The sequence below is a fragment of the Apteryx mantelli genome, chromosome 1, assembly GCF_036417845.1.
Source record: "Apteryx mantelli isolate bAptMan1 chromosome 1, bAptMan1.hap1, whole genome shotgun sequence".
Taxonomy (NCBI): Eukaryota; Metazoa; Chordata; class Aves; order Apterygiformes; family Apterygidae; genus Apteryx; species Apteryx mantelli.
In genome coordinates, this window is record NC_089978.1 from 142,724,883 (window position 1) to 142,739,708 (window position 14,826).

Sequence of the window (14,826 nt, forward strand, 5' to 3'; positions counted from 1 at the left end):
TGCTTAGATTTCTCTGACATTCACTTTTGAAAACCTTATATCCTAAATAACCTAAGTATCGCCTTTCAATTCTTAACATTTCAAAACAGTTTTTTTAAAAACATTTTATGTTTAGCATAATTCCCACATTCTCTTTTCTAACTCAGCTATAGAAAATGACCTCTAACCATGAGATTTTCAGGATTAGCCTCAAAAGAAAATGAACCATAGCCCACACACCTGACAGAAGCACCAGAAAGGGGGAATTCCCCCCCCCCCCATCCTATTTATAAAAGTAGTCACACGAAGCTTAAAAAATTAAAACAATTGAAAAGATGAAATCTGTGCAGAACAGTAATGCTGACACTGAAGCTGCTCAGAATATAGTCATGACAGTTATGGGGCCAACAGGGTTGCACAAACTGGAAGAAAAGGCTGTTCAGGTGAATGCATAAGAGGAGAGACCCAGCATTAAAAAGACAATTCCTTCTTGAAATGTCCTTTCCATACAATGTAGTTCTTCAATTCCAGAACATGACAGTCAGTTTCATAGCTCCTCTCCGGTACCTGTGTCTAGCAGTCAAACCTATTGACTGGGATGAGCAGAGGCAGATGTCAAAGAAAACTGGGGGGTGGGGATGGGGGGAACAACCCTGTAAAAGAGTTTCACAAAAAAAAATATTTTTTTTTGATAAAAAAGATTAATCAAGACCAAAATAAGTTTGAGCTGGGATAAATCTTGCAAATCAAAAAATCTAGCAATTTCTGAAATCATAAAAATGGAAGACTTGTAAGTGACAAAATATTTTAGGTTAGGCTTCCTCTTTATTTTTCTTTTCTGTTTAATTTTTATTTTATTTATTTTAAAAGATTTAAGCTAAAAAATCAAAAAAGGAAGAGAAACAAGATACAAAAATATTCCACAATTACCACAATGAAATGCGTTGACTGGTCCAAAACAGACCCTATCCTAGATTCAGAAATCCCAGAATTGTGAATTTTCATGCCCACTTGGAAAGAATATGGTTTTCAGGATTGTTTCTTTAAGGGGTGTGTGTGTATGTGTGCATGTGAGAGAGAGAGAGATGAGAAAATCATTTTACTCACAGTTTAAGAAATACTCCATCTTCCTGAACATCAAATAGATTCCTTATTCATTCTTCCTCACTTACTTTGGTACAAATCTGGTTACATGATAGTTGTATAGTTTCATATTTCAGATCCTAAAGACAACTCCTCTCAGATATATAAACATATATTATAAAATATCATTCTTCCAATTTCAAGTACCCCAAACAAATAAATCTGGAACGTATAGTCACCTTCATCTTGGAGATACATATATATATATGTGTGTGTGTATAAAGACAAAATGCATCAAAAACATTTTCTTTAAAGGTAGCAGGAATTTAAAGCAAAACAAGAAAAGACAGAAGCCTAATATTAAAACAAATCCAGGCTGTCATATTCTCTCACACTTTTGAAATAAATACAAGTGATTAAGTATTAGCTTATGGGCCAAACCTGAGATTTCATTTTGAAATATTGTCCAATAACCATATAGCTTCCCCTTTTCCTGCCTTTGGAAAATCCTGGTAAAGCTCTATCCTGAGGTCAGATGCAACAGATGACAGTTCAGGGAGACTAATTTAATCCTGGGAAGCCGGGGAGCATGGCACATGTAACAATCTATAGACTGTCGTGGCTTTTCAGCATCTTCCAGCTGTCTGTGAGGTACAAAAATAGCTATATCAATCGAAATTCACTGCTATAGTTATTTTCAGCCACGACTAGGGACTAACTAAAAATGCTTTTCTTCTCCACACCTTCAGGTGTTGATTATTTCTACATCCTCTGTGAGAAAAGAGGGCAGAACACAAGTCTTCTATTCTTATTTGGGGAGCTACAGGCAAACTTCTGAAAAAATACAGCTCCAGTAGCAATGTGGTTATTTTTGCTTGTTGCGGAACTGGTTCACTAGGACACCTGGTAGCCTGTAATGGCACGATTGTATAACAGCGCAAAATGAAATGCAGTAGGTGCCCCACCAGCACAGAGCCCTTCTCAAGTGACATTGCACTCATGCCACTATGTTAACAGCTGCCCTACTGAATCCCATAGTATTAGCTTCTATTAATTTGGAAAGTGTTGCTTCCTATTTGTTTTCTTTGTGTGCACCCAACAGTTGGCAAAAAGTTTATTTCTTTTCAAGACCAGGGACAAATCAATGCCAAATAAGCAGGCTGTGAAGAGAGTACATTGCTGCACATCTTCCACATAGACTGCAGAATTACTCCAAGTGTGGATAAGATAAACAAACAAACAAAAGCCCATAGCTAATAAAGTAAATATTTTATTCGTGTCCTTTTGGCAATGGCATGTGTCAGGAAATCAAAGGCACAAGGGGAATCCATCCACTCATGTAAACTGAAAGGGATTTCGCCTCTTGGAAGGCTGCCTCGACGGAAACAAACAGCCACAGTTCAGACTGAGGCACTGGAGAGGCGTAAGCCCTAACTTTCAGCACATCTCGCTCTGTAGCTTACAGCTCACGCTGAAGAGATCATGTTTGCATACTCAGGGCATGAAGAAAGGAGAATTTTTCCAAACTATTTTAATGTAAATACAGGGGCGTCTATGGCTAACCAGCATGGCAGTTTGACTGGGATGACTGCCAAGGAACAAATTTAATGCAATGTATTTCATTTACTCCTAACAATGGATAAATGGCACTCTCTTTCTGTTTAAATGGCATACCCACTGCTGTCTACGTGTCTGCCCACAGGTGTTATGCAGTATGAACACTTACATTTGTTAACATAAATTTATTCGCTTGTGTTTGCCTCCCTCTTCTAGCGTGGCTGCTAAGCCAATCAAACTTACAAAACTAAACGAGTACAAACACTTCTTGCAAAGTGTGTGTGCAGCAATTAAAGCACACCGGAGTAGGGTGCAGAGCTTTAATCACGCTGGCTGCTGGCCAAGGAGTTGTAGAAGTGAACTGTGCTTCCCTGCATCAGGGGGAGGAAGGAGGAGGAATTGCTTTCGTGCCTCTAGCAGAGAGAGACGTGTTTCTATCTACAGCGCTCCCTCATTTTAGAGCTATACCCTTGTCCACGCATTTCTACTTGCCGGGGATATTCACAGGAGTATTCTTAGTATTTGCTTTCACCACAAATATTCTTGGAACCATATTAAATAGTAGTAATAGCCCCATTTTTTCAAACAATTATTTTTGTCTAGCAATTGAGTTCTATTGAGGTGAATTTATTACCTTATTTGAGCAAATGCTGACAGCTCTCTGTTGTTTTTGCTGTATTCAAGAAACTTCAGGGCCAAAAACAAACAGAAAATATCTTGCTATTATAAGACAACAGGGAAAAAAAGTAATTTTAAAACACTGAACGAAGCTATTTTATCAGACTACAGGCTTAAAACTAAGCATGTACAGAGACTGTTTGCTGAATTGCAATGGTAATGTTCTGTACCTTCTGTGACCAAACCCCAGCATAGTAATGATGATGGGTAGCAAAAAACCAACCAAACAAACGAACATCTCCCCCCCCACCAACCCTATGCATTCTGTGAACTTTTCTTTCAAGAATCTTTTCAGTTGTTTAGCCTATATCATATGGTAAGGAAGTAAACTCAGCTCATGCAGTTTTTCCTTTGGCTGCAATGTGAAAAAAACCCAAACTGTCACATAGCTCGCTGCAGTGCTCCCAAAACTTGCAGTTTTCCACTTGCTTTCCTATTGCTATGAAATAACTAGAAATGCACCCCAGACATTTGCATACAAATAACCACACTGAATTGCTTATAAACATCAAACGTTATTTATATCTCACACACACATCACCATGGAAACAAAGTAATCCTCATACTATTAGGACGAAATCTCTTTGCACAGTAAGGGTGAATGGCAATTTATCTTCATCTGGGTGGTTTCACATTACTGTTTGTTGTCATAGATCTCCCCTCCCAAGCACCTTTTGGATCTGAAATTACTTTTGATTGCTGAAGAAAATTGACTGAGTCTTACATTGATCTAATCTTCTGGAACAGAAAACCACACCTGACGATACTGTTTTACTGTGCAGAAGTGCTGTGAACAACGATGGTGATTCAAGGCACAGAAAACCAGGAATTACTAACCCAAAAGAAGGCCACATATAGGCCACTGTTTCCAACCTTGCCATTGCCTGTAGTCAGTGGTTGTTAACCATCTGCTTGGTGGTTTGTAGCATAAATGAAGTAGTATTGATTGCAGATTCTAAACGCAAAAAATTAGCATGAAGAGACACCTTGCTTTATCCTTCTAGTAAGGCCAAGGATTGAATGGCTCAGAGAAATATTTCCCTCTTAAGAGAAGATGAGTATATGCAGTACAAATATTTAAGGGTAAAGAGAGCTTAATCAAATGAATATAGGGGTAGAGTTTCTAAAGGATATATATGCCCATAGTTATAGATAGGCATCTCCTGGGATTTTGTTTTTAATGTAACTAAGAATGTAAGGCATTAAGACCATTACTTTCCACCTGACACTTGGAAAGGAGGCTATGATCCAAATAACACATTCCTAACCACAACAGTGTTAATGAGAAGATTATCACACCTTGGCAATAATAGCTTCCTACTCGGTTATCCCTGCCTAATAGGAGCTCCCTAAAAAAGTTAACAGAAAATGGATGATAATTGATCACAGCATCACACCAGACTGTAATAACCATGGCTGGAATTAATCATATATGTTTTATTACAAGAAAATATAACAAAATTCTCAACCAAAACTAACAGTCTTCTCAGTCAAGATGTGTAAGAATGGGCTGATAGTATTTTTGAAATTTTAATAAAAAGTTCACACTGAGGCTAATTTAGCAATGCTACTGCAGCCAAAACTCCCAAAGATGTTTTGCCTGCATCAGAATTGCAAGCTTACTCCAAAAAGATTATATGTACAAACAATCATTATTACATGAATTTAGTTTATCTCCCAGCTAGATTTCATATGAGTTGACCTGCATTCTGTCTCATTAAAAAGTGCTCCTGAATTCAGAACGGTGGATTCCTTTGTGCAATCAGTGCTAATAACACTGAAAGCAGAATGGCTTCTATATTTCTGACAGAGGCTCTTTTTCAGAAGGGGAAAAAAGAGTCTTCTCTCTCCTTGCAGATGTAAATGCTGCAAAGTACTTTGGGAGCCTTTAGGATAAAAACTGCTTGAGTAAACACAGGGTATAATTATCATCATCTGTCATCTCCACGAATCCATACATTTTATATTCCACTTAAAACAGAAAAAAAAACCTCAATGGGATGTCTTCCAGTGAATCAATTTAGCTAATGAGAGTGAATATCAATGACTGCTGGCTAATCAGAATGCTATTAGCATAAATTTTACTTAATGAGGACATATTTGGCTGGTGCCAGGAGCAAAATGGTATTGAGTTAGAGTGTAAAATGCAAAGGATGGGTAAATTTCAACTGAAAAAAAACCCAGCAGAGCAAATACACAGAAATGTATTTGAGGTCACTGTTATACTAGTAATTTTTAAGCAACCCGGTATTTTAACGTCACTTGAGGCTTTTCAAACTTTATTATTATTATGGAATCTTATCAACCCTTTAACTGTGATGAATAAAACACCCTAGGGAACAGCTTGACAAGAGATTCAGTTGAACTCTCTTAACCTCATGTTGATAGGTAGATCACTAAGGGAACTTGTTTTCTTTTTAATTTAAGGCATGCAATACATGCGCTCTGCTGCACAACAAGAGCATATTTTTCCTTTGTGCATTGTGTAAGATTCTTTTCTGAAAAATGCCCAAATATTACTCTCAGCTTCAAAACGAACAATGTTACATTGCCCTCTGTCTGCCTGTTAGCAATCTGGGGTGGAAAATTCCCTTCTGCTGCTATTGTCTTGAAGGAGTTAACTTCTAACAGCATCCAACTGCTGTTATGCATAGTGCATTTCTTCTTCTTTATATATGATCCATATTAGACAGTCTGAGAAGTCTGTATGAACATTATGAAAGATTTTTGTCTACAGTAACATAAAGGGGTTAGAGTTCAATGCTCTCACAAAATATTTAATCTTGTGAAATGTTATTTGTAGTGTCATTCTTGTATATACCTGCTTTGAAATTCCTAACCTTAGATTCTTCTATGTAAAGGAATATAGGGCACAAGTGTTCTTACCTTTGATATACTATAGGATCTAGCAATATTTAACTGGTGAAGTCATTTTTGTTTCCAAACCTGTGTCTCAAATATGCTTGGGAACGTGGAAACTCACAATGCCCTTATTCATGACATCAAAATCAGTTCCATGGTAACACATTGTGATGACAAAATACACAGATTGCAAGGTCACAAGTCACACTTAAGAACAGGCAGGGGAGAAATTGTTAGTTTAATGAATAACATTAGCCAATTCCAATAGGAATAAAAATAAAGGAAAAATAAAGTGCCTAAAGTAAACGCCCTTAAATGCACTTCAGAACCATTTCACCTTAAGTAGTTCTTCAAAGTCAGAAGGTTTCCACAGGTTCACCTCTGCAGCAAACAGAAATACACGTTAAAAATAAAAGGAACTGGCTCTACAGTAATAATTGCACTAGTAATGCTTTGCCTGTATATGCACAGAGAGAAATGACAACTGCAGGGAAGAAGTTTCAGCAGAAATGAAGCAATCATCCTTAAAAATTTTCACATTAATTCCAAGATAAACTCTGCAAAGCAACAAATGATTCTTCCACTTTACAAGGAGTTGGTTTTCACACACAGACTAGCCACTTTCAAACATAATTCTCGTATTTCCTTGGTTTATAGTCAGGTATTTGAAATATTTGTATTAATGAAGTCAGCAACAGCAACATTATTATAGCTTCTTCAAATGTATTTGAAGTGATTTCTCCATTGCTTATTTACTAAGCACTGTAAAAACAATCCAAATATACAAATACACAAAAGTTTAGCATACAGAGGCTTACTTGCAGAAAAAACTGCAAGCTCAATATCCTAACAACTGACAAACAACTTAAAAAAAATGTGATATTGCCATCAGATTTGCTTGCAACTTCTCAGAACAATTACAGGAAAAGTTTGGAACACTTAAAAACAAAACAAGCTAAAAAACAACCCGTGTTCATAATTAAGGGAATGTTCTTGTATGTAGAATATATCTTAAATGTTAGATGATCCTTCCATGAAGAAGTTATGTTACTGTACAAAAGTTAGTGTACAAAAAGTGACAAGAATACACTTGAATTGATATTTCCTTCTAACTCTCATGGACGAAAGCTTCTTTGAAATCTCAACTAGAAGATAGCATAAACAACCTATTTGATGTGACTGTGTCATATAATTGGCACTATACATTCTATGCTTACTGCACTCTGAAAGGTCAAAGGAGAGGATGGATTTCCTTTAACCTCTTCTTTAAATAGCATCTTATTTTTTTAGAGGAGAGGTTATTTTTTTACATTGTCATGGCAGACAGCCCTATCCCAATACATCTTTACATAAACAGTGACTGAACAGCCAAAAAACAAATTGCAACTTAAATTCTACACGGAGAACCTCAGATTAGTTTTCTTTCCATATATCAGAACAAAACACTTGAAAGCCTGGTACATTTCAAAATAGATTGGGAGCAATATCTTTGATTTTATTTAAATGGCATAAAATCAGTGGATTATTCAAAAATAATGAAGCATGGTTTGGTAAGACATTAACACTTTCAACATATTATTGCACTCTGGCAGTGAAGGAGATGGTAAAATTCCCTTTATGTTACATAAAACGGCTTGACAGTGGCATACATACTTACCACAGGTGGGGGGGTTCTTCTTAAATTGGTGTCTATCATGTGATGCTTCATAAGCAAAGAATAGCAGGCCATGCTGCTTCATTCAGTTGGGTTATGCTTTTACTCTTTCTTCCTGCATGTGAAAAGCATAACAGAGAACTAGCAGAGCAGAAGTAAGATGTGTTTTGTTAGTTGTCTGAAGCCCTGGGGCCCGGAACTGGATAAGTCCTGATATTATACCCTGGATTGAGCAGAATAAATCCATTTTGTTTCCTACAAACATTTAGCCATTAAAAAAATATGAGATAGAAAAACAGACTTTGCTGTCTGCATGCCTTCTTGTAAAGCTTGTATTGTGGAAATGTCAGAATCATTAGCTCATTGGCATATATTTTGCAAGCTAATGCTTCTGCTTTAATTCTCACTGGGGACTGCATGTCTGCTTTTCAAATAAAACCCAGACTGAAGAAGGTGAAGAGAGTTTAAAATGATGCTGTTAACACTCTATGATGGCTGATAACACTTCCAGATATGATTAATTATGAACTATCAGCCAAGGTTGATAAAACCATAGTTTTTAAAGTACCTACTCTAATACTAAGCCCCACAAAAGTAATTGGAAAGTGTTAAAATTGCCCCAGAAATATTTGTGGTTCCTTTTAAATTCACACAGAGAGTGTGACTGAATAAAGTTTTAAAATAAATGCAGCACAAGAAACAAATTTAAAATGTAAAATTTTGCACACAGTAAAAGAAGCGTGGCCGATTATATTTCCAAGATGACAAGTGGATGAATTTACACCTGAAAGAGAGACAGAAGAAGCAGTCACAGAAACATAAGCCCCATACCAAAACACTTACTCCTCTCTTAAATATATATTGCTGATAAATTTGGCATGTGATGAAGTAAGAGGTTAACAGTAACGGCCATCATAAGTAGAAACATTCTCAACTCACAACTCTATAAATTAAAATCGCGAACTTGCAGCAATAACTCCTCTGCTTGAACACCTGTTCCTCAAATCAGCTTTTGAGATCTCTCTCTTACAGTGACACACACGTCCTTCCTTCTGTGCTGAAGAATAGAAGTTCTTCACTTCTATACTTCTAAAAGAAAGATGGATTTCTTCACTTGTAATCAGGCCTTTGCAGAAGCTGACTTGTCACACCTATGTGGTTCTGGTAGCACTGCCATAGGCTCCTCTTTAGGAAGAGGAATGGGGCAGGCTTGGCCCCTTTCCTCAACTTCAATTTTTAGTTTGGGGCTCTAATAAACTCAAACTATCCAATCAAAACTCAGCCAAAACCACTGAGTGCTACCTGGTGTAGTAGCATAGCCAGTTTAAACTCTATGAAACCACAAGTTTAGCGTGCTTTTGATATTGCTTTATAGATCAACCTAGGTTTATTTGAAAATGAATTTAGAGGCAGCAGACAAGTTAGTGAACTTGAGCAAACCTTAGGGCAAATGCAGTTTTTATTCTGAATTTCTAAACAAATCCTCAAACTAAACAAATCTTGTGCCGTTTCTGTTTTCATTGTCATAGCTCTAACTATTTGCAGATTTCTGGGTCTGTTTTTACATTTCTGATCTATATTTCGCAGTTGCACGCTCCATAAGAATCCTACCGGATATATCCTGACTGACTTTCACAGGAACTTCATGTACTGTGACACACTGGCTTAAAGTTAAATAGCTCCAAAACATAGGGAAATCAGCTGTGAACACTGAAAGGTGCCATTTCACCTGGCATTCTTCAAGTTAATCCATTTATTTTCTGAGTACTTCCAAATTTTCTGTAGGATTGGTAGTATTGGTAGCATGCTCACTAATCTTTTAATAAATCAAAACTTTTCTGTAAATTTCTTTAAAGACAAGATGGGAGACCCAAACAGACCACTAACAATGCATAAGAATAGTTCTGTAGCACCAGAGCTCAGATATATTCTAAAACCCGAACCATGTTCCCATCCAGAAAACTTGTTAAGGTTTTGCTGATCTCTTTTCCTCAACCCTGTTCTCATTTCTATTTATTTTACTTAAAATCAGTCTGGTTCTACAATCTATGCTGTGTATTACAGACAAGTATATCAAAATTGTTCTATGTCATTCTTCTGGAACTAGAGGAATGACAGTTGCATTTCCCCTCTGCCCTTTCTGCTCTGCAAGTAGTAGGTGAGATTATCAGTACATAACTCATTAGAAATGGAAAATTTAGTTTTATTTAATTCCATTTGTGATTCATCCTTATTCTTGGTCAGCTAAAACGTGAGCAGTTCAAGGCTTACTAGGAAAATGTGATTTCCCCAAAGCTTGAATACTAAAATAAAGTAATTGTCAAAATGTATGCCTAAGGAATATTCAAAATATATGTTGTGCCATGTAAAAGATCCTGTCAAAATAGCAGCTTATGACTAACAAGAAAACATCAATCTTAAGTATCAGTACCTCCAGTGAAATATCTGTGGACTATTCAGAGAGGAATATGGTTCACCTAGAAAACTGTGAATAATCCGAATTAACTCAGTTTCTTTGAAATCCTGTGGAAGTTTGGAAATAGTTTCAAAAAACCAAATACATATCTCATAATTAGCTTTGCAAATTATTTTTGATTATTGGCTTAGTGGTATATCTATTTTTTTAACTGTTATACAAAAAAAGTCTGCCACATATTAGCCTTCTGTATTTCCTTTCTAGCTCAAGCACAAGAGTAACTGGAACACGATTAAAAAGAAGAGCATATTATTGCTCCCAAGAGAAAGATGGTTTTTGTGGACTAGCGCAAAAGATGACACATGCTGGAAGAGAACTAGCCCTTTGAAAGGAAGGAAACATTTTGATTTTATCCTGTTCTTAGAGTTGGTTGACTTAGGGCAGAGTCCCCTCTGCCTCTGTTTCTCATAAATTCTTTCTTCTAATAGGTTATTAGTTTGCTTATTCTATGAAACATGTGCTATAGTTTATAAGTTCCAGTGCAAACTTCTCACCAGTGATGCTCACTCATGAGCTTTACCTGTGCCATAAATTTGGAGAGTCAGAAGGCTGCGTGTAGAACTTGAGGAAAAGGAAAAAGTGGTAAGTGCAGAATATGCAAAAGCTAATATCAGTCACACAGCTGCTCCAAGAAATATGGCAGACAATCAGATGAGGTTCAAGCATTATTTACCACCCCATGAAGACAATGAGTGGTGAGAAGACGAAAGTAGCTATTATTTTGAACAGTACTAGGTCAGAAGGACTAGATTTACGTAATGGAGAAAAGCAAACCAGTTACCATCCAAAATTACAGATACTACAGTGATACAGTTTTAGGAAAAATGAAGCTACTGGGATAGAAGTTGCCTGTGAGAGCTAAAAAGCTGGACAGACTTTTGAGGCGTCTATAACAAGTTTTTGTACACTGAGTCAAACATGCTAATTTGAGGACTGTGAATCCTTAAATTTATAATCAGATTTTAATGTGGATCACAGACCCAAAACTGAAAAGAGGAAGACTGATTTGATTTTGACGTAAAAAGGAGGCCCACAGAAGGTGGAAGCAGGGTCGGGCTACTCAGGAGGAATACAGAGATGCTGCTTGAGCGTGCAGGGATGGAGTTAGGAAAGCCAAAACTCAGTTGGAGCTGGAACTAGCAAGGGATGCTAAGGACAACAAGAAAGGTTTCTACAAGTACATCGGCAGCAAAAGAAAGGTTAGGGAGAGCGAAGACCCCATTGCTCAATAGCGACCTAGTGGCAACTGATAGGGAAAAGGCTGAGGTACTTGGTGCCTTTCTTGCTAAGGTTTGCTCTCAGGTCTCCCCGGTCCCTGAGCCTCCTAGCAGAGTCTGTGGGCCTGAAGCAGTACCCACAGTAGAGGAGGATGAAGTTAGGGATCACTTAACCCGGCTGGATGTACACAACTCTGTGAACCAGAGTGGATGCATTCAAAGGGATGCTGAGGGAGCTGGCTGATGACATTGTGAGGCCACTCTCTATCATCTTCAAGAGGTCATGGCAGTTGGGGAAAGTTCCTGATGACTGGAAAAAGACAAACCTCACACCCATCTTCAAAAAGGACAACTAGGATGCAGGTCAGTCAGCTTCCTCTTGGTCCCTGGGAAGGTTGTGGAGCAAATCCTTCCGGAAGCCATTTCCAAGCACGTGAAGGAAAAGAAGGTGATGTGGAGCAGCCAGAATGGATCTACTAAGGGCAAAGCATGTCTGACCAACCTCTTCTCTTTCTGTGACAAGGTGACTTCTGTTATGAGCAAGGAGAAGGCAGTGGATGATGTGTACCTTGGAGTTAGTGAGGCCATCGACATGGTCAAACCAGAGAACAAGCTGTAGCTAAAAAGAAACAAAGTAAACATACCCATACTGTGAAGAGTATGGGTAAAAGAGAGGAAAACTTTCTGAGGCTCTTAAAAAGACAGCTACAACCAGTAACTGAAATATCATGTTTTTTATAGGTTAGATTTTGGAGCACAAGTTACTCTCATATCCAGACAGTGCATACAGGTTACAAGCTAGCTGAAGTTAAAATAAAGGATTTGAAGAGAAAATCTATTTATGATGAAAACAAGTTAATAAAAAGCTTTCTTTGATCACACTACAGTGAAATCAAACCATGATGTGTGGATATGAACTCCACGTGAAAATATAACAAAATCTTGAAGAAATAATATTTATAATTGTTTTCTTATAAAACACTTTCAGGAAAGAAAATACTTACTTGAGAGGTGAAAATGCCAGATATTAGGTTGTTAAGAAAGTGAATACAGTGGAAGGACAGAAGCCACTAAAAAGTAGAAAATATATTCTCAAATGTTTTTAATGGCATAGAAAAGCTACACAGAACAGAATATAAACAACAGAATATAAAATGCAGTTAACAGAACTCAATTTCCCAGTTAGACATGTGCCAGCACATACCTAGAAGTGTACTTAGACAAAAACTTAAGGAACAGATTAGACGTCTTACTCTGAATATAGCAGAGAATACTGAAGCGCCTTTAGAAAGAGTCTCCTCTCTAGCAGCTCCAGAAGAGAAGGGAGAAACTCTTTACCTATGCCTCCAGCCTAAATAGGTAAGCACATGCATATGTACACAATTCCACATACCTACTAGAGAAGATATTTCTTAATAAATGGTTTGTCCCAGATACCTGTCTGCCCCTCATCCCACACTAGGTACTTCACCTGGGTTGTAGAAAATTTCTTTAGAAAGAGAGTTCATGTCTGTGATATTTTAACTTTCCCCTGTGAATACACTGCTTTACTGTAAATGTATTTTACTGTACATTTTAGGCTATGCTCTGCACCTGTATCATTTCACAAAAAGATACCAAAGTATTTGAAGATACTGAAGGCAACAGAGTTTACAGATGATATTTTGCTATGAGTATAAACAATAGAGCAGTATCATCAGACACAGAGCTTATGGTGCAACTTGACAGACAGAAATGTAAATTTAGGGGTAAATAATTAACCGAGCTCGGAAAAATATGACTGATCTAGGGGCCCTACTAGACCTTGGGTCTAGTAGGGTTATAGATAATTATCAATATTTCTATACTTACAGAGAAGGAAAGCACAGAAGAGTGAGAAACCTGGCTGAAAATTTTATATCCAATCCAGCTGCCAAAAATATTGAGCTAAAAACTTTAACCTGCAAAAAAGGATAGGCAAGATGATAATCATAGCAGGTAGCGTTAAAACAGTTTATAAAGAAAGCATTGATTCTCTAACGGTAATTGTTATACCAAATTGTCAACCAATCCTCCTGTACAAGGCCTTGCAACAACACTTTTTTGCAAAGATGGGAACAACTGGAGATTGCAGTTAATGCTGCAGAAAATCTAATTTAAGCTGAATGCCAGCAAACACGGGCAGAAAAACAAAAAGGCTCCTATGCTTATCCATGAATGAAAAATAAGGTTCCTCTATGGAATGACAGTACTAGCAGAAGCAGACTGCAAACCATTATGACAATGGGGGGGAAAACACAACTTAGATGGAAGAGGTTATTCTTTCAATTGCAGTTGGATGATCTATAGCTAGAATATAAACCTGGAAAAGACCTTATGTTAGCAGACACTCTGTCTGAGCTTTCAATAAAAGAGGGGTAGTACAAACATTAGAGTCTCATTTTGTCCATGTAAATATGTTCAAGAAAATTTTCTTGGTCTCAGACAGGATGCGATCTGTCACTGCAAGAGACCATAACACAAAATGAGACTTTGCAAAAGGTAATAAGAACGATTAAGGCTGGCTGGCCTTCAGAATATAAACCTACTCCTTTTAACAACTTTGGAGGAGAAATTAATTTTCTAGATGGTACTTTACTCAAAGGTTCTAGATTGGTTGTGTGTAAAATTTTAAAATAGGAAATACAAAATTGGATACATGAAAGATATCTGTGTACCAGGAGAGGAGAAGACTAGTTAAAAACGTTATTTGCCCCAAAGTTTCTGCAGATGTAGGGAAAAAAACACCACCACAAATCTGAAAAACAGAAACGTTCGGAAATTTTGTGTGTGTGTGGGGGAACAATTTGTGACTGTAATTTTAAACAAGGTTAGACCTATAGTTCACATTTGGCATATATATGTTTACATATGCAGTTGGATAACTATCCATGTTTTGGTTTTGGATTATCATTCCTAATTTCCAGGATAGCACCATTAGAGAATGCAAGCACTAAAGATGTAATCTCATTTATAAAATTTGCCTTTGCATAAAACACGTTACCTGCCCTGGAGAACCAATGATGCTATGAATGCATTTTTGTGAATTTTTATAAATGCATTGAAAAAAATTAAAGCAGAAAACATACTGTGATAGTACATCACGTGCCTTCATGTTTCTAGTCACAAAATAGCACACACAAAGTATTTGACAGCAAATACAGGTATAAAACTCACTTGTTTCCTGTAAAACAAGTTTCTTCATTTCTCTGAGATTACTAATTACATACATGCAAATAGTGGCCACCTTAAGCTTGCACAAAAGGAATAGGAAAGACAAATATCCTGAGGCTCCAAGCTCC

General features: G+C 37.1%; 1 long non-coding RNA gene across 2 annotated transcripts in view; it reads right to left on the reverse strand.

Moving 5' to 3' along the window:
- Positions 1-6,460: 6,460 nt before the first annotated feature.
- Positions 6,461-14,826, reverse strand: part of LOC136991143 (uncharacterized) — a 55,108-nt gene continuing 46,742 nt past the window's right edge. Inside the window, exons 1-3 of one of the 2 annotated variants that reach the window (XR_010883180.1) lie at positions 13,358-13,430; positions 7,817-7,928; positions 6,461-6,540 (exon numbers count right to left, since the gene is read on the reverse strand). This is a non-coding gene — a long non-coding RNA (uncharacterized lncRNA). Of the gene's footprint in view, positions 6,541-7,816; positions 7,929-13,357; positions 13,431-14,826 lie in introns of those variants that run through there. The other variant, XR_010883179.1, reaches the window with a different exon arrangement.